Source organism: Heliangelus exortis, chromosome 12 (genome assembly GCF_036169615.1).
Source record: "Heliangelus exortis chromosome 12, bHelExo1.hap1, whole genome shotgun sequence".
NCBI lineage: Eukaryota > Metazoa > Chordata > Aves > Apodiformes > Trochilidae > Heliangelus > Heliangelus exortis.
Window position 1 is genome coordinate 19,731,091 of NC_092433.1, and position 18,334 is coordinate 19,749,424.

The 18,334-nt window shown below is 42.1% G+C and overlaps 1 long non-coding RNA gene across 1 annotated transcript in view; it reads right to left on the reverse strand.

Moving 5' to 3' along the window:
* LOC139801711 (uncharacterized) overlaps positions 1 to 18,334 on the reverse strand; it is a 131,684-nt gene that overhangs the window by 55,015 nt on the left and 58,335 nt on the right. The gene's annotated exons all lie outside the window — the stretch shown is intronic.

Below are 18,334 nucleotides of genomic sequence, written 5' to 3' on the forward strand. Positions count from 1 at the left end.
CCCCTACTTTACAGCCTGCAGTATGGGAAAGGGAAAGAGAAAATCTAAATCCCAGACATCTAAGATCTCCCTTCTCTAATTTGAAGGTACAGCCACATTTTCTGCAAAACCTCCAGATGACCCAGTCCATCCACCCACATTTGGATTATGATGATGTAGAGCTCCATCCCGCTGTCAGATTCCTGCAACATTTAATATCCAAATTAATAAAAAATTCTGACTACTCATCAGTTCCATGAACAAACACAGACACAGCATTTCTTGTAACCCTGCAGAATACATACTTTGCCCCAAAAGCTATTCCTAATCACAATTTTGGGAATAAATAATTAATTGATATTCCTGTGCTAAAGAAAATATCATTAGTCATCTATAGAAGTTACATGAAGAGTATTAGTCTAGAAAAGCCCAGGATGAGATAAATGAGGCCTACACCTTCATCAAAATCATCCAAAGGAAGCTATAATGATATGCCCAGGAGTTCTCCTTGGGATATGCTCAGCAGGAACCAGATGTCAAGCCAGCCTTATCTCACACATTAACAGCACAGCAGTGTGCAGAGTTCTGCTTTGGTTTGGGAGGGTGCTGGGACTGCTGGTTTTCAGAGTCTGCTGGGATTCAGAATAAGGGGGGAAATCAAATCCCAAAAGTCCTGCAGAAAAGGAACACCTTGCTTTCCTTTAGCAGAGGCACCTTTGTGCTTCCTCATGGCTGATGCTTTTTCTTTTCTTCAGTCTCCTAAACTTTTGTATTTCAGATCTTTCCACCTCATCTTCCCCCTCACAGGCACAACCTTGCCCCATGAGGAGACTCTTTACTCCATCCCTGCCTTCCCACACTCTTGCCATATTATTATTCTGCAGGGTTCCCCAGCCAAGCAATGCAAGAGTTAAGTATCAGACATGAAAGAGTGGTAGGAAATGAAGTCACAGCATCCTCAGGTCTTCCTATCAGCAATATAAAGGATGAGGGAAAAGTGGTCTGTGGCAGCCTAATTAATTCCCTGCTACCCTTCCCCAACTACGTTGGGATTTGTAAAAACTTGAGAGGAAACAATATTATTTGGAGATTGACTTAGTGGGGGAAAACCAACCAGTGTAAACTTGAGTGAAGAACTCAAAATGATAGACATTTGACACACATATAAATTCAGCTACCTGAAAGAGTAGTGATTAAATAAGACTGGCAATTTCCAAATTAAATTTATTTCCAAAATATTTAAGTATAAAAGTAAAGGAGGCCTGCACAATGGATAGCAGTCTATGCTTACACCTAAGTGGGTTTCATATTGAAAAATATTGAAGTATCACTCCTATAGCAAGATGAGGCTCCTGCCTTCTGATAGCCACTCATCTTGTTTAGGAGAAGAGCGATGATATCAGTCATAAAATATTCAAGTTTGGTTTTTTTCATTTTGATCATAGTAAATGTGAAAGGATTGGAGAAAACAAGCTCTAACAATCAGCTATTTTTATACAAGTTCTGTGCCACGTGGTAACTTTATTTGGCTGTGTTTTACTATCAGATTGACAGCCACCTCCTGAGGATCTTCACTGGTACTGTGAAGATTTATGTTCTTTGTACTGGTTTGATTAACCCAAAGCCAAGACCCAGACAAACATTTTTGATCCTATCCATATGCTGCATTTCTCTGTTCTTGGCTTACAGTGACAAGAAATGAACACCTTTTTTCAAAAAGTTGGATTTTTGTCTTTAACCTTTTCTCCATCAGCTTTTCTGCATATTTCTAGGAACTTTTTAACTGATCAATAATAAAAAAAAAAAGTTAACCATTGAAGATTTGGAACTCCTGATCCTTGGCTTTTCCTGCCAAAACTCTTTTACTTAACTAAGTAACAAAGGGGGAAAAGAGTCACTCTTGCTGTACTGGAGAGCTGCCAAGCTCCCAACAAAACCTCACACGTGCTCCTGAATTCCACATCCATCTCTGCTATGTGGGCACTTGGCCACTCTGGTACACTTTAGTGGTAAAGAGCTCAAGAGAGACTGGAAGAGATGTATAAAAGGAGTGGGACTTTGCACAGTTCCCAGAACCCTAACTGCAAGCTGAGTAGAGAAACCCCATTTCCTTTACCTGTAAACACCTCCTTTGCAGCAGCACTGGTGGGCTGATAGAAAAGCAGGCACTCTTGTAGCAACAGAAACAAAGAAACCTTTTCATATATTAAGAATTTACATGTGCTGTCCATGAAGAATCAGGTGGAGTTTGCTGAAGGAGGAAATAACTACTGAGTGCAGACATGTACAGTCCCCGGGGGAGGGGGCAGCACAGGGAGGCACAGATCTCCTGTACACAATCCAGGCACAGATAGGAGTGTGAAGTCCAGGCTCAGGTAACCCTCCAGCTACACCTCAGGACAAGGGCAGAGGACAAAGGATTGAAGCCCAGCAGTTGGCAGCAGGCAGCCTGAATTCCAAATCCATCCCAGCCAGCTCCCTGCCTGCTGCTGACAAACTTGTGACAGAGTGAAGCTGGAGCTGTACAGATGCCACATGGCACCTGGCCAGGCAGCAGAAAGTTATTGTAATGTGTGGAATTTCTGGTCTGCAAACACACTACAACAAAGCTGGAGCTGCCCATTCACTTACACCAGTGCTCAACCAGGGTGTCCCCAGGCAGGTAAGGGCAGCAGGAACCCAGTTCTGTCATTAGGAACAATCCAGGAATAAAGCCAAAACTGGAAGGGTCAAAACCAGACAGGACCTAGTACCTGTGAAGTAAAACCAAACCTCTGCTGTCAGAACACTCAGAGGATGTTTAAGTGGCATTTTTCAACATCTCACATTTGCAACTTATTTTTGTGCCTTCTCAGTCTGGCTCTTCCAGCAGTGCTGGAAGTTTGAGCATCATAAAGATCAAAAGCTACCCAACAGCAGGAACCTTCATTTTTGTTTCCCTACCACTATCTCATTATAATGACATTCATCTTCTGCTTGTGAACAACAGGCAGGTCTCCCTGCTGGGGCTGTGAATGGGACAATTCATTACTTGTCCCCATGCAAGCAATCTGCAGGGAAAGGCAGCTCACACTCAGGTCACCGTGTGCTGAATGGGCTCAGCACAGCCACAGCTCCTGCGGTCACTTTCTAATTAAAGGGATGCAGATGCTGACAGGTCCTTTAGACCTCGTGCTTATGCACCTTAAGGGTAATAATAAGTGATAGATCCAGGCCCGTGGACTGCATTGCTGGACTGATTTTCTAGTTCTGCCAGACTGGTTTTATACTTCTTTTTCTACTTCTTTTATATGCTGACATTTTGAGGGAGAGCCATGTCGGCCCATAAGCCCCACAGAGATTCAAAGGTGTAAACCCACTGCAATTAAGAGATATTGCTCTATCCCAGTGGTTAATAAACAAGTTAAAAACACAGAGAGGGATCATAGGGGAGGTGTGGTAGGGGAGAAACAGCTTTACTTAAAGTTGGGTGCATCTTCTAGAAGCAGTATATTCAAAAGATCCCAAACTTGGTATTTATGCACTGGCTCCTCAAGCTTCAGCCCAGGTAAATGAAGGCAAGGTTTGGGAAACACCTGGCTCCCAAAGGAAGGAGCAACAACCTTCTGTTTGTCCACTGGAGGAGTGGTCTAATGAAACAGCAGATTGGAAATCTGCTCAAAAAACCAAAAAACTCATCCAGGAAATTCTTTTTATCAGAACTGTTCTATAAGTAATTGAGTATAATTGACAAGAATCCCACCTAAAAAAATAGCAAAGTCATCTTAAACTTTTAGTTAGAATTTAAGGTAAAAATTGCCCATGATCTGATGCAATCAATACAAAAGTCTCTCCCAATACTGAGCAAATACAGAACAACAAAAGAGAAAAGGCAAATGAAAAGGAGCAGCTGGCTGCTGGAGCTCACTGAACTGTGAAACTAAAGCATTTAAATGTTTACAACTGTAATGGGTTTTGCTCCAAAGTTTTCTGCATTGTCTATAAGATGCTGAAGGTTGACTTGAGCTACAGCAAATGAGCTCCAGAAATGACAGTCAGTGTCCAAAGCCAGGTGCCCAGCAGTGCAGCCACAAGTGTGCAGAGTGCTGGGCAGAACAAAGCTGCTCCCAGGCAGCATCCAGACATCCAGGGAAAGTCCAGAGAAGGGGCTGTGTAAATTTAATCCTACTCATTATGAGAGAAGGACACTGAGACAACACAAATACTACACTTTTCTGATCGATTTCAGAGCCTGTTTACGATTTTTTAATCTTTTTGGGTTTTTTGGCTTGAAACACTCAGATGAATCTAAGGCTGGAAAACAAACAGCTCTTTATCTGCAGCATCCCCAGGGATCACACGCAGCTCTGCATCCTTGGGGGAATGTGAGCAGCAAAGGATTCACCACTCCTAGGGTGGAAAGGAGCTTAATTAACAAAAAGCAATGTTTTTACAGAGGCTGTTTCTTTCCTCAGGTTGATGGAGCACACTATCACCAGTCCATGCTGCGTGCTAGAGCTGTGGCCAAGCCCTCCTCTGACTTCCCCAGTGCTTCCTTCCCACCTCAGCACCAGCAGAGCATCCAGTTCCCTGGTCAGACACAGCAGCTCAGTGTTCCTGTTCTTTGCTGCTATTCCAGCTCTGCTCACACATAAAGCACTCACTTGTGTACCATCCTCCTGCTGGGCTGAACAGCAACATTTCCATCTCTTAATAGTCTTGTAGATTTGTAATAAAAGCTTCAACATGTTCAGAAAATGATCCAGAAGCCCCAGGGCATACTTTTATTAGAGTACCCCTGGGTCTCACCTCCAATCTCAGTTCTTTATCTCTTCAAGTTGCTGTGTTTGGTGATGTCAAATACATTCAACACTGGTGACTTTCCACATCCACAGCAAGTGAAATCCTGTGGCATACATTAATCATTTTAATGTTAAATTTAGTAGAATCAAGTTAATTGAAGGTCACCAGTTGTTTTTTTTCTCTCTTTTTTTTCTTTTTTTTTTTTTTTTTTTTTTTTTTTTTTTTTTTTTTTTTAAATAATTTGAAGTGCCCCACTGTCTATCAGCATGGGGGAAAAGAAGACAATTTTGTTAAAGCTGAAGGAATCAGCATGAAATAAGTGAAGGTTAAATGTCAGGATGGGGACTGGAGGCTTAATCTTCCTCCAACAAGCAGCAGACCAGCAAAAAGAAGAGAAAAGAGGTATATTTAATCACAAAGGGGCCAAAAAGAGGCCTTGCATCAAAAATATGGTTGCAAATTAAAATAGAGATTTTGATCAAAGATTACATGGTTTCCAGTTTATGACTAGTCAGACATCAGACTTTTTTGCAATGGGATAAGCCAGTGAAACAAAGCAAAATGAGTTAATCTAGAACCAGCCAAGAGGTGCTGTGAGGAGGGGATGGTCTGTGTGACTGGAACTGGGAAAACATGCTCCAAAGCAGCTGCTAAATCCCTGAAGGGACCTGTGAAGATCAGGCAGCCCAGCTCCCTGCCTCAGGTTGCACAAAGCCCTGTCCAACCCGACCTTGAATTTAACTTCAGCATCATCCTCATGAAAGAGCAAATGGAACAGGCTGGGAAGCATAGAGGGACTTGAATGGCATCTTTCACACAAAGCAATCTGCCAATATTTTAGACTACAGTAAGTTCCTGTTGATACAAAGCAAGCATGGGTGAAGCTCAAATAGAAAATGAGAAAGTAATTTTTCTATGTAAGATCCTAAATCAAACACAGTTAACAAAGCTGAGAAATATAAATAGGTTACTCAGGATCACAAAGAGTTCCTGAATTAGCAGTTAGAAAACCTTAGAAGAAAGAGGACAACAATGTAACATTTCCAAACAAATACAAGTGGAATGGAAGGGTTATTCCTGCATTTCCTTTGTGACAACAAAAGGGTTGTGATGAAAAAGAGCAGCCTCCTCAGGACATGTGCTGCTTTTATCTCTAGGAGTAGGCACCAAGATTTTATCACGTGCATTTCATATTTTTCCCAGTTTCAGCATTATCAGTGTGAGCAGCTGCTCATCCTGTCACTGGCACTCCCTGGAACAATTCCCCAGCACAGAGGAGAAGGCAGAGCCATGGGGAGGTGGCACTGGGGACAGCAGCACTGCCCAGCCTGCACCTCAGCTGCTGTCACCTCTGTCCTCCTGCTCTCACTGACACTGCTCTATTTAACTATTAACTAGTTATTTGTTGCTTAAAACATGTAAAACACTGAAGGAGAGGTCACAGAAGCCCAAACCAGCAGCACCTGCAGCAAAAATATCCTTGATGTATTTCAGTAAAGAGAAAGCCAGTGGACTATACAGGAATTACTTTTTGATCATAAGAGGGGGAAATGTCTGGTTTTTCCTCAGCACTTTCAACCATGCTGCAGTGGAAAGCTTATCTGTTATCAGGTTTCAATATGAATTATTAGAAACATAATTATTTATTATTATAAACTAGGTAAAGTTTTCAAGAAGTAAAAATATTTCAAATTCAGGTGTTTGCATTCTGACACTGCACCTGTCCTGGAGCAGTGCAGATCACCAGAACCTACTGTCCACTGCTGGGTAAGATATGCAAATACCCTACCAGTCCACATTTTTACATCCAGTTAAAGAAATTTGCATATGTGAATTACAAAGAAAAAACATGCAAAAAGAAATTCCTGCATCATCACCTTTTATATTCCTCCAGAAGGGAAGGTTTTTATAGGATTTCCAATACAGAGAATTGCCAGACTCCCAGGACAACTGCCTGTGCTCTCTATCTCAGACTAACCTTAAATAGTATTTTATTTGGCATACCATATGCCTCAACCTCTCTGTCTGCCACCTGCAGCTTTTCGTTTCTGAGCTGCAGAAAATAGTATGCTAAATAGCAACAAGTCTGGTGATGAAATCACATGAGATTTCTCTCCTCAGAGCAGAGGGATGTTGGATTCAAAGCACACCTCGAAGAGTCTGCATTTTGAAGATTATTTAACAAACCCACCCATCCCAGGGTGGAGACACGAGGCCTCATGACACTGATGTCCTCTCAAAGCAAAGAAGGTGCTGCAGGGAAGCCTGGCCCAGCAGCCTGCTCCTCATCAGGCTCCTCCCTCCAGCCACCTGGTAGTGGTACTGCTTAGGGAGCATGGCTTCAGTCTGCAAACCTTCCCTCATCTGGGAATTCATCTTCTAAAGCCAACGATGGATGGGGATGGAAGGGTCCAAACTATCAAGTTCAAGAAGAGCCTGCAATGGGGAGGCTTTGTTACATGCTATGGACAAGGAACACACCAAGAAGAAAACACTGACATTGCCAAACAGGACATTAACTCTGAAGCAGTTCATCTGCAGCAATGCCAAGCCTACCACTTCCCACACCTCCCCTTCTATTCCTCCCTGCCATGGATGGCACAGCACTACGGGACAAAACACCTCCACAGTTAGGAAAACTGCGTTCCTTTAACCCCCAGATTATGAAAAGATTTCTACCTCCCAGCCCCAGGCCCACATTCCAGCACCCTACATTCCTCCAAAGTGTTCCCAGCACTCTGATAGTGCACCCAGTGACTCCCCCAGTGCTGCTGGGGAGCCCAGTGATGCATGGCTGGGACTCTGAGACAGTCCCCAGCCCAGCACCAGCTTCATCAGGGTCTTGATCCAAGGGAAGACCAAGCAGTTTAAATTTCTGTGTTACTGGGAAAACATGATTAAACGTGGCACTGCCTCTTTCTCAGTGACATGGTATAAATCTCTTCACAATAAGATACCTTTTTTTGAAAGCTTTATCAGAAAAAAAGGTGTTGCCTTATGTCCAGCTCACTTATAACCTTCTCTGCCCCTGGAAAGCACAGACAAGGTGGATTCACCCCCACGCAGCCTCCAGCTTCAGTGCAGCTGTGCTGCTGTCTCTGCAGGACCCTGGGGACTCAGCCCTGCGTTACATTTGCCCAGGACAGGCAGTGGCCTGGCCATTAACTCCCAGTCACTGGCCAGGTTTGCAGCCACTCATCACACACAGGAGCATGGCCAGGAGTCATCCACCAGTGCTGTTCCTTGCTCTAACATCTCCAGATAGTGTAGCCTTGACACAAAATGCACTGAGGCCTGCACAAGTCTTTTTTTTTCGTTTCATCACTGAAACTTGGTATTAAGTTTCACCTCCAGAAATAGTTCTTGCAGCTCAGGCAGTTCATTTTCTTCCTAAGCAGTTTGGCAGTTGATCAACCAGTGCTGCTATGAAAAGCCAGCATTTGGTGATGGATGATCTAAGAGCTGGTTAATTGGACTGGGAAATAGTTTAAGCACCCTATTAGGACTAAATGAAAATTTGCAGTTTTGTCTCTCTCCTCAGCTGTGAAATGAAAAGCAGAGGCTCAGCCCATCTGCTGAGCACCCAACGCTGCCAGGGGTCCCACTGCTCCTCAGCAGTCACGTTAGAGACTGATTTGTTTTCCTCCACTACTGAGGGGACCTTGGGGGGAAGCTCCAACCCCTCTGCTTGATGCATTTCTTCTATATTTACAGAGAGGACTTCAGCCTCCCGGGCTGCCTGGAATTTGTCATCCACACAGGAATTCAACCCCTTTTAACAAAAGCTTAGGATACGATTAACCTCTGCTTCACATGCTCTGAAAATGAGAAATACATTTTAAATTATTCATGACATTATTAAAAGTCAAAGCACCATTTAATGAGATAACATTTTAAAAGTATGATTGCATTAAAAACAGAATGCCACAGTCTTATAAAAACACCTCTCTCTTTTAGTCTGTCTTGAAACTGAAATCACTGAGCTTGGAGCTCAGGACAAAACTCCTCTCTGATACACAAATCAATACTTGATTTAATTTTGCTGTATTGCTGCATTTGCTCCAGTCTGAGGTCAGACAAGACCCTGAGTAGATCCTCTTTTCTCTTCTCCCAAGTCAGATTCACTCAACACACACCTGGTTTTGAATTCTAACCTTCAAGCTCTCTCCAGCTGCAGGGCAAGTGGGAGACTGAGAGCAAGGCTGTACCAGGAGCAAGCTATTTATTCTCTTTCTGGACTGCAGCTTGTTGAAAGGTTTTTCCTCTCAGATCATCTTCTGAAGATGCCAACAAAATCACGATGGAAACGGCGGAGCTAAAAGCCTTATTATGCACAAGTGCTCTGCACATCAAGGTGGCTCTGACAACAAACCACAGTGGGCTCTGAGCACAGCCTGCACACCTTCCTGCTAGAAATGCTGCTCTGTACACACCAGGGCTTTGGATCATTAGTTTCAGTTTTAAGGGAAAAACAGAGCAGAAAATGCAGCATTTCATCTATACTAGACTAAGAAATTTTTATTGTTTTTTACTTTCCTTGCTCAATGTTCTTTGAAATCCATCAGATATTGTTCCAGGGTTCAACTGTCATTTTTTTCTCAGAGACCCATATGAGACTGATTTCCAAGTACATGGTACTGGCTGGTATCCAAAGTTGCATGTACAAATCCCAGGGGATAACCTCTCATGCAGCATGTATGGACCCTTTTAGTTCTCTGTCTTTTTCTAATAGTGGAAGAATTTCTGAAAATTCTTAGCCTCAAGATAGAAATCCAAGTACAGCCTCTCCATTTAATCTCCATCTTCTACTCTGCCTTTTAAACCTCCCTGTAATATCAGTGCAAGGACTTGATGGCTGTTTTGACTTGGAGGCTGGAAAATAGCAATAGTTCAATTAGAATCAGTAAGAATTTTACTAGTAAATGCTAACACATTATTTGAAAATGAAATGCTGATTTTCATTCTCCGTGGGTCTCTAAGGAGACATTCATTTTTTAGAGGATTTATTTAAAAGCTAAAAAAAAAAAAAGCTGAAATGGATTCTGTCTTGTGGGCTGAAAATGTTTAAATCTCAATTGAAGAACTAATGGAAACCTGTTTTTTGCTGGAGATTATGCAGTTATGCAGCCACCATTCCCTAAAAGCCTTGTTGGCACACAGCTGAAAATGGACCCTGACTCCTCTCTGTCGTGCTGCTCCCCTTTGGGTCTGGGATAGGTTCTGTTCATGTCCCTGAACCACCAGACTGAATGACTTACACAGAAAATCTGTCTTGGATGGACCCAGCCTCTGCTCCCCAGTCTGGTTAAAATCAGCACTGATTTGCCAGTTCTTACCACCTCTCACTGGGGAGTAAATCTGTCACCTGCAGAACTTCTAGTGAAGCATTTCTTTTTCAGGATACAGAAATAGAAATATTTTAGAAATTAAGTAAATATATCGGAAGATCCCAATTAAATGGAAAAAATTAGCACCTGGAGAATTGTATGGAAGATAAACCTACCCAGAAGTGTTTATTATTTCTTAGTAAACAGACATCCTGGAAACAAAATTACTGCTTTCTGCAAACAGCTAAAGGATTTGTTAGTAAGCTGAAAGCAAACCAAACAAATCCACCTGAGCTGTGTTTATATGCACGTTTACTCCTAGTGCCAATCTCCCAAAGGCACATCAGGTTTCATTTCCACAGCCAGGGTCACAATGGGCTCAGGGCCCACCAAAAGGCAGCTTCTTGAACAGAACTGAAGATACATCCTCAAGGCATAGAAATTGCCTTCTGCACTTTCTTTCCTTGCTAAATGGCTCTAAAAGCAAAAAATCTCTCAACTTGAAAAAGCGTTTTTTCTCCTTTATGCACTAATGGTTAATTCACCCCACTGAAAAAAAGCCCAGCTTTAGAGACCAATTTTACAGCTGGAATTGAAAAAAGTAGGAAGAACAATCACTCCATTCAAGGCACTACTGCTTGACTTAAAGAAGCCCCAGCTTCAAAAGATTACATGATCTACCAGAAGAAAAGCCCAGTATTTAGATGTTCAAGAAATTCTATACTGAATGTCTATGGGTTGAATACCCAGGCATTGCCAACACCACCACCAGAGCAGAGCCCTCTGAGAGGCTCAGTTAGCTGGGCTGCAAATAATGCACTGAACTCAAGCCCCCTTTGGCTGCTTTGTGTTAGTGGGATGCAAATGTAAAGGCAGGAGAGAGCACAGCACGGTGCTGGCTGCTCAACTGGCTACACACTCCCTTCATATTGTATGGTGTTGAGGTTTTTTTCCCTGCTGTGCTACAATTCCCTTCTGATTCCTCATTTTCTGGACGTAAAAGTCAATTTTGCCTCTTGGTGTATGCTCAAGTGCTACTGAGAAATTAAATACATCCGCTTGTCCTAGCAACGTGAGGAGTCTGGAGCCATCTGCATTCTAATTACTGTTCCAATAGGTATCATAGAAACACACTAAAAAAAAAATTAATCAGTGATATTGCTAACACTTGCCTTGCTCCATTTTCAACAACCAACTTTCTGAGTGAGTCAAGGGGATGATAAATCTCTGCAGTGATACTCATGAATATGGAACCAAGCATGCATCAATACACTTGCTCCAATATGCATCCCCAGAGGGATTTTGTGCATTACTGTGATGATGGGAAGAGCACAGAGACATCCACATTATGGTTCTTGTGTACACAGCTCCCCAAAAAAAGCTCCCCTCGTGCCCTCCTGTGTATGTGCTGGCACACAGGAGAGCTCCTGAGCTTGCAGGATGCGGGGGTGACCCATCCCATCCCATCTCCTGCAGGAACAGCTCCCTGCAGAGCTCCTCTGCTCCCACTCCAGGCACCACCAGGCACAGCAGTGTCCCTGCAGAGCTACATGGTATAAATGAAATATCCTCCAAGAACTATCAGACTGATGACAAACTCTGGAGTATGAAGAATGAGGAAAGCCCCACAGAGCTGGAAGTTACAGAGCCAGAAAAAGAAACAGATAGGAAAACACAGGCTGTCAGGGAGAGATGGAGTGTGAGAAACACATCCAGTTAGCCCTAGGCATCCATCATGGGAATATCATCAAATACTGGGGTTTGTACTCAGATGAATAAAAGAGAATATCAAAGTAAAATGTTCTTCCAGAGCCACATGCCTTTGGTCCTGGTTTCCATTTTGGCAGTTCAGCTGAGGGAAAGTGTTCACAAAGTGTGCCCACCCAGCAAAAGTCTGAGTATTTTGTGTTCCTTCCAGTTTTACTTCAGATATTTGCTGTTTCCATACACTCTTAGTTATTTTTTTTCTGACATACATCAACATGCAACACATTCATACAAGATCAATAATTTCCTTTCCATCTTTGTAAATATAGTTTGGATTTTACTCTCACACGAGCATGAAGCCACTGAAAAGTTTGTACCTAGGGATTTACTGTATTTGCAATTAGAAAATGGATTGGGCTACCCCACTCTTTCAATTTCATTTTTTTTTCCTGGAGTTTCTCATCTGTGTGAAGGACAGGGTTGCACCTACTTGCCCAGCTTGGTGCAGCACAGCTGGGGAACAGAACATGCAGCAGGACCAGCACCACACCACATGAACCAGGATGTGCCACAGGCTAAGCATTTCCTTGCTGTTCTTGTTCAGGGCATTTGAAGAAGTTTCCAGCCCAGCTGCTGAACACCTCAGCACTGATTAAAGCACCACAGCAGACCTGGAGCTCAGAGCAGGCAGCATCACAGCAGATACTGCATGGCACCTTGCACTGCAATTTATTCTGGACATCACTTGTTTCTCCTGAATTGCTTCCTAAAAGGTTACACTCTACAACTATCTTGGCTCAATTAACTGAAGAGCAAGTTAATTGATGCAGAGGCTAGCTAAACACTGGCTAGAGGGCTTTTTCTGACAGATCACCAACCTACCTTTAATAGTGCTTCACGTATACCACTGCATCTAGGTCTAATTGTCAGTGAACAGAAGGTTGTAGCTCTGCACTCAACAGACATGTAGAGTGTTTTAATAGCTAGTTACTGAGCTCTTCAGTTGTGGTTACAATCTGCTTCCATATTTATCTCACCCCATAATTAGCTGCCTGGGGAAAATGTGTATTATTCAGAGGACCTGGGGTGAAAGAAAAAATAGCTCCTCAGGTATGAAACTCATTATTTTTCTTCTTTCCAGAACAGAAAGGTGAAGCAAGGCACACCCCTTGCATCATTATACACATTTGACAATTTTGCTCTGCACATTGCAAAGTGCTGTCCTGAAAGATGAACAAAAATAGTGCTGCAAAAAATCAAAACTACTTTCTGATACAAGAGAACAGCAAGAAAAACCTTGCACTTAAAGATCTCCACCAGCAAGTCATAAAGAGGCTGCAAGGTACTGTACAATATTTATGAGTATGAGATATATACTATAGATTAATTCAAAACTTCTCCATACATAATTTATAGTCTATTTACAGAGTAAAACAGTCATCACACAACCACCACCACAAATGCATTCACTTAAACTTAAGGGCATTTATAATGACTGCTCAGAAATAAGAGAGCCATAATAAAGCAGTCACAGGCAATGACAAACTGACTAAAATGCACAGGAGTAGAGAGAATGAAAATGCACTTTTGAGGCAGCTGATATGCTATACATTTTTAATACTCTATAAAATCATTCGTTTAGTTGGAAATATTTATATAGTATTAAGCACATTAGTCCAATTCGGAGTAAGAAATTAGTCTCAACTTGTTTTACAGAGCACTTAAGATTTATCTTTTTATCCTCAAAATAACATGCTTCACAAGTTTGGGCTCAACGAATTTGTACCAGAAAAGCATCATTTCCCCTTTTCCTCAGAAGTCCTCCCCTGAACACAACTACTTGTTCTCCAGTTAACAAAGCAGAGCAGTTCTACATTAGGTTGTTTTAAAGCAATGTGTGCAATAACTTTGATGGCCCAAGTCTGACTGGTTGGGAGATACACACAGGTGTAAGGGACAGCTGATACATTTTGATATAACTTAAAACCCTCAGGAAGTGCTGTCCTTAAGTATGTGTTTGCACCCTTGAAGCACAAGCAGAATATCCTGCACTAACAGCAAGAAAGCAGCATCCTGTGCCTGCTAGAGCTCTGACACACTGAAGAGACAGAGAGTGTATCCAGCTCTTGCTGGAGGCGTCCCTGCTGCAGAGCAATTAAAACAATCAGTGCTTTAGTTCCGCCTCCTTCTGCTGCTTCCCAGAACTGAGCTGCCAGATCAAAGCCTCAAACGCCGTGCTACCAGACAGACAGACACATTTCCTGACATGGATTTTCCATTTCCATACAAGGTACAGGAGTATTTCTGGAGGAACGCAGAGGATGCACTTCCCCCTTCATTAGCTGCTGGAAGGAGCAAACTGTGAAAGGATCTTGTTACTAGAGAGCAGGTTGCTCGTTAGAAAAAGATGTTTAAAAAGCAGTAGTGCTACCGTGAATCACAAGGCCTGAGACACACAATTAGCTTTTGGGGGCTTGGGTTGAATTACTGCAATAAATGATGCTGCGTGCCTTGGCACAAAGCCAACCCATCGTGTTCCTTAACTGCACAAAGTGCTCCAGCCTCTTTTGAACGTTGTCTTTTTGCTCTTAAATGCCTTTATGATGTTCCTCTGCGTACGTACAAATATTTTTAATTGCTATTTAATATTAATGCAGTTTTCAGAATTGGAGATAAAGTATTTTATTAATTATTCCTTTTAAAAGTCTGTACCAGCCTCAAAGTTACAGCTGTAGGAACGGGTGTTTGAGCTGAACAGAGCCAGGAGCCACTGAAGGGTGCAGTTTCCCCTGGAGTTTCCCCTGGACCCCAGACTGTAAATCACTGGACACCTCAGATGTCCCACTTTTAGTACAGCTCCCCAGAAATCTGTCATCACCCCATAAAACATGCAAGAGCTGCCTGGGTCAGCCAGTGGCAGTGTCATGACCTTGATGAACTCTGTTATTTAGATTCTGTTAAGAAGTTAATTATTAGGCTTAAACTAATTTAACTCCTCCACAATTTAATAATTTGTCATTTTTTGACATGTTTGATAGCAGATCAGTTACTCATGTTTCTAATACTTGATTTGCTGGGCTAATAAATCTTCCAGCATGGCATCCCCCTAGTGCTGCTGGAACTGACTTCTATGGACAAAATTTATTTTAGGTGTCTCAGCTTCCCTAGTTGCTGACAACTTTCCTGGCTTTCTTTACCACAATCCCAGTAGGTATTGGGTTATTTAAGAAGATTAGTGAGAGAAGCCATCGAGAATCATCCTCACAGGTACAACTGAAACTCACTGTGGTTTAGAAACCGGTCAAGCAAGAACTTTTCTATTCGTTTTGAACGTGTTCCCTCAGACTGCTTCACACAGTTTCATAGATGAGAGTCTAAGGATTATGTGAAAGAGTAAATCTGACACTGCTTAATGTATGCAAAGGACTGGCCTCCACCTCCAAAATCTGTAATTATGTGTGATTTGCATTAATCCTTAAAAGGAAATAGAAATCCCTAAAGGAAACAGAAAAAGCAGATTAGAAGCAATATTCTGCTGACAGTACCTCGACTGATTTGTGTCAATTATGATTATTCCCATGTTTTTGTGAAAGTACTTTTCACTCCATCATTTAGGAAAAGGGGGATGTTGGCTGCTGGGATCCCTCAGGGATAACCCAAAGCAGTGCAGCATTTCCCAGGAAAGAACAACCTGTCCTGAGGTTTAGCCAGTGAAAACTCTGTTACATTAACACAGCTTCAAAACACAAACTTCAAAGCTACCAAAAAGCAACACAAGAGAAGGAATTTCTCATTATGCTTTCAAGATGCTGCTGAAATAAAGCTATTAAACTGAGTGCCTGCTACGTGCAAAAGGTTGAACTCTTCCAAAGACAAAGCACGTGTTCCCCTGGCACTGCTGCTGCAACAACCAAAGGTCACTGGTGACAATAGCAGTCAGAAATTGGGCTGCTTTCTTTTGTCAGGGGTTGAGAGCACGTTTGTCAATACAACTTCAAGCCACATTCTTAATCTGATGGGAACATCTTCAGAAATATTTCTGGCAATTGATGAATAATGATTCAAGTCAAGGCAGAAGAGCTGTCATTAAAAGCAGGTTATGGTCACCTCCACAGGCTGCCAACAAAGCTGCTTCAGCTCTCATTTTCCAATTCACTGCTGGTGACTTCAGAGAAAAAAAAATTTCCACCTATCAGAGGCTTTCATTTGGCCCTAGATAGAAGCAGAGCTTAATGCTGATGGACAACACATACTAGAAGAAATCTCTGTGCCATCTGAAAATATCCTGGATCTTAATGCATTAAATGATGGGGAAAGATCTCCAAAAGCAAGAAGAGTCACCAAAACTCATTGGGAAGGACACAGGAGCTGATGGATCAAAAGCCTCCAGCAACTGTGTTCCCATTCAGGGGCAGGACAAGCACAAGTGCCTGCCCAGGCTTGGGATGGAAACTTTTGGAACCGACCAGGCTGGGCTTTGAGGTGGTGTTGTGGGCAGTACACACTTTCCCTGGGGAATTCCCAGTGCTCACCTTTGGGAAACTGCTCCCAGCAAGCATCACTGGGAGCAAAGCATCACTGCTCGCTTGGGAACCTCAGGGGATTACCTGTGTGGGAAATGCACTGTAATGCTGCTCTTCAAGGAAAGCTGACACTGATAAATTACTAATAAAATGCAAGAGTATTTAATTGGCACATTGTTAGGAGAACATTAACTTCCAACTGTAATCCAGTGAATAAATTAGCATAGCCAACAAGCTGAGGACTGACATGCATTATCCTGTACTTCACACTGACTTTTTAATTATTCAGAAAGCAAATAAATTATTTTCAAATTTGCATTTTTTCTGTTTCATGTTGTCCTTGTGTCTTTTAAATAGATTTCAAATATTTTTCCTTTTAAATTCAAGTCTACCAAGCATTAGTAATTCATCTTTTATTTTTATTCCTCCAGAACTATATAGATGGGAACAGAATTCATTGCAAGATTTCATTGCAAGATTTTAGTCATGTTTGTAAAACCTAAAACTTTAAAGTTTCAATAACACAAACAACACCTCTCCAGAGTGTGCTGATGTCAGTTTAAAGTATATCTATAGATTTAAATATAGAATATTTACTGTTTTTCAGCTCCTCTGCCCAAACAAGATGTTGGCCACAAAATCTAAGTAACCATAATGTGATGTGGATCAGTTTAATTACTTTTTTTTTTTTTTGAACCACCAGCACTTTGAACTTAAGAGAAAAGCCCATCTCTATACAGAGCTTTGTTCTGAGACAGGTGTCTCCCCACTCTTCCCTCTTCCCTTACCTATTATTCACAAATTTGAGCATATCCATCTCTAGTTCCTCCTTTCAGACTATTTTTAGCCAGGCAAATGTCAGTGTACAAATATAATTAAAAAAGCAATTAACATTACCCACTATAATGAGATGTTTAATCACCCTTGAAACTAGGCCTTGTGAAGAACCAATAAACTTTAAAGTGCTTTTGTTACCAATCAAAGTAACCATCATAAATATCAGACTGTTTGCATTTCCCACAGCCAAGGGTCTGATAGTCAGGACACCAGAGCCAGGATAAAGCTTTGCCATTAACCTAGTGGAGAATGTTGAAGAGCCCTCAGCTTCCCTCCTACTGTCCCATACCTGCCAGAAGCAGCACCCTTCAGAGAGGACAAAGTCCTGAGTGGGCCTGGCAGCACCCAGCCCACCAGGGCCCAGCCCCTCCTGGCCCTGCTGGCTCTGACCATGCTGTAAAGAGAAGCTGCTCTCCAAAGATCCCAGGTCTTTTTTTGAGAAAACGTTTATGTTTAATAGAATTCTGAAACTGTCATATCAGGAGGGAACTGGATTACAACCCAAACATCTCCTAAATATTGAGACACTTACCCAGAGACTGGAGAAGGAAGCTCTGCCCCACACTGCAGTTACACAGCACCAGGGCTGTGTTTCATCCCCACACACTGAGCAGGTGGCTTTTCTCTGACAACAAAGGATGCAATTACAGCACTGACAAACACAAACCATCTGAAGAGTTATGAAGCACCCATCAAACACTAACTTCTGTAATTTCTAGCATTCTGAGTTGCATTTTGCTTAAGTGGTTTGAACTAAGTTCATACAAAAATGCCAATGAAAGGTTCAAGAGTTTATCCATTCACTAGAATAAAATTAAAAAAATAACCAGAATACAAAACAACACAAAAAAGCTTTGCACTGCTTTACCAGATTTTAATTCCAAACAAGTATCTGTCACGTAAGGTTAAATTAGCCTTTGTAACCATGTTTGTTGTAAAAGAGATACTGACAGGCCCTTGACTATAGTAGCAAAAAATGGCAGCACAATAATTACTTTTCATCTTTGTTAAGATAATCTTCCTGCAATTTTGAAGCTTTTAGCACAGGAAAAAATTACAGCCTTGAGTATTTCTCAATTACAACACATCCTAGCATCCTTCTGTCATGTCACTGGGCACCTGCACTTTATTATTTGAGAGCATCCTTGAATCCCTTAGGAAGGGAGAATGAGCTCTGGA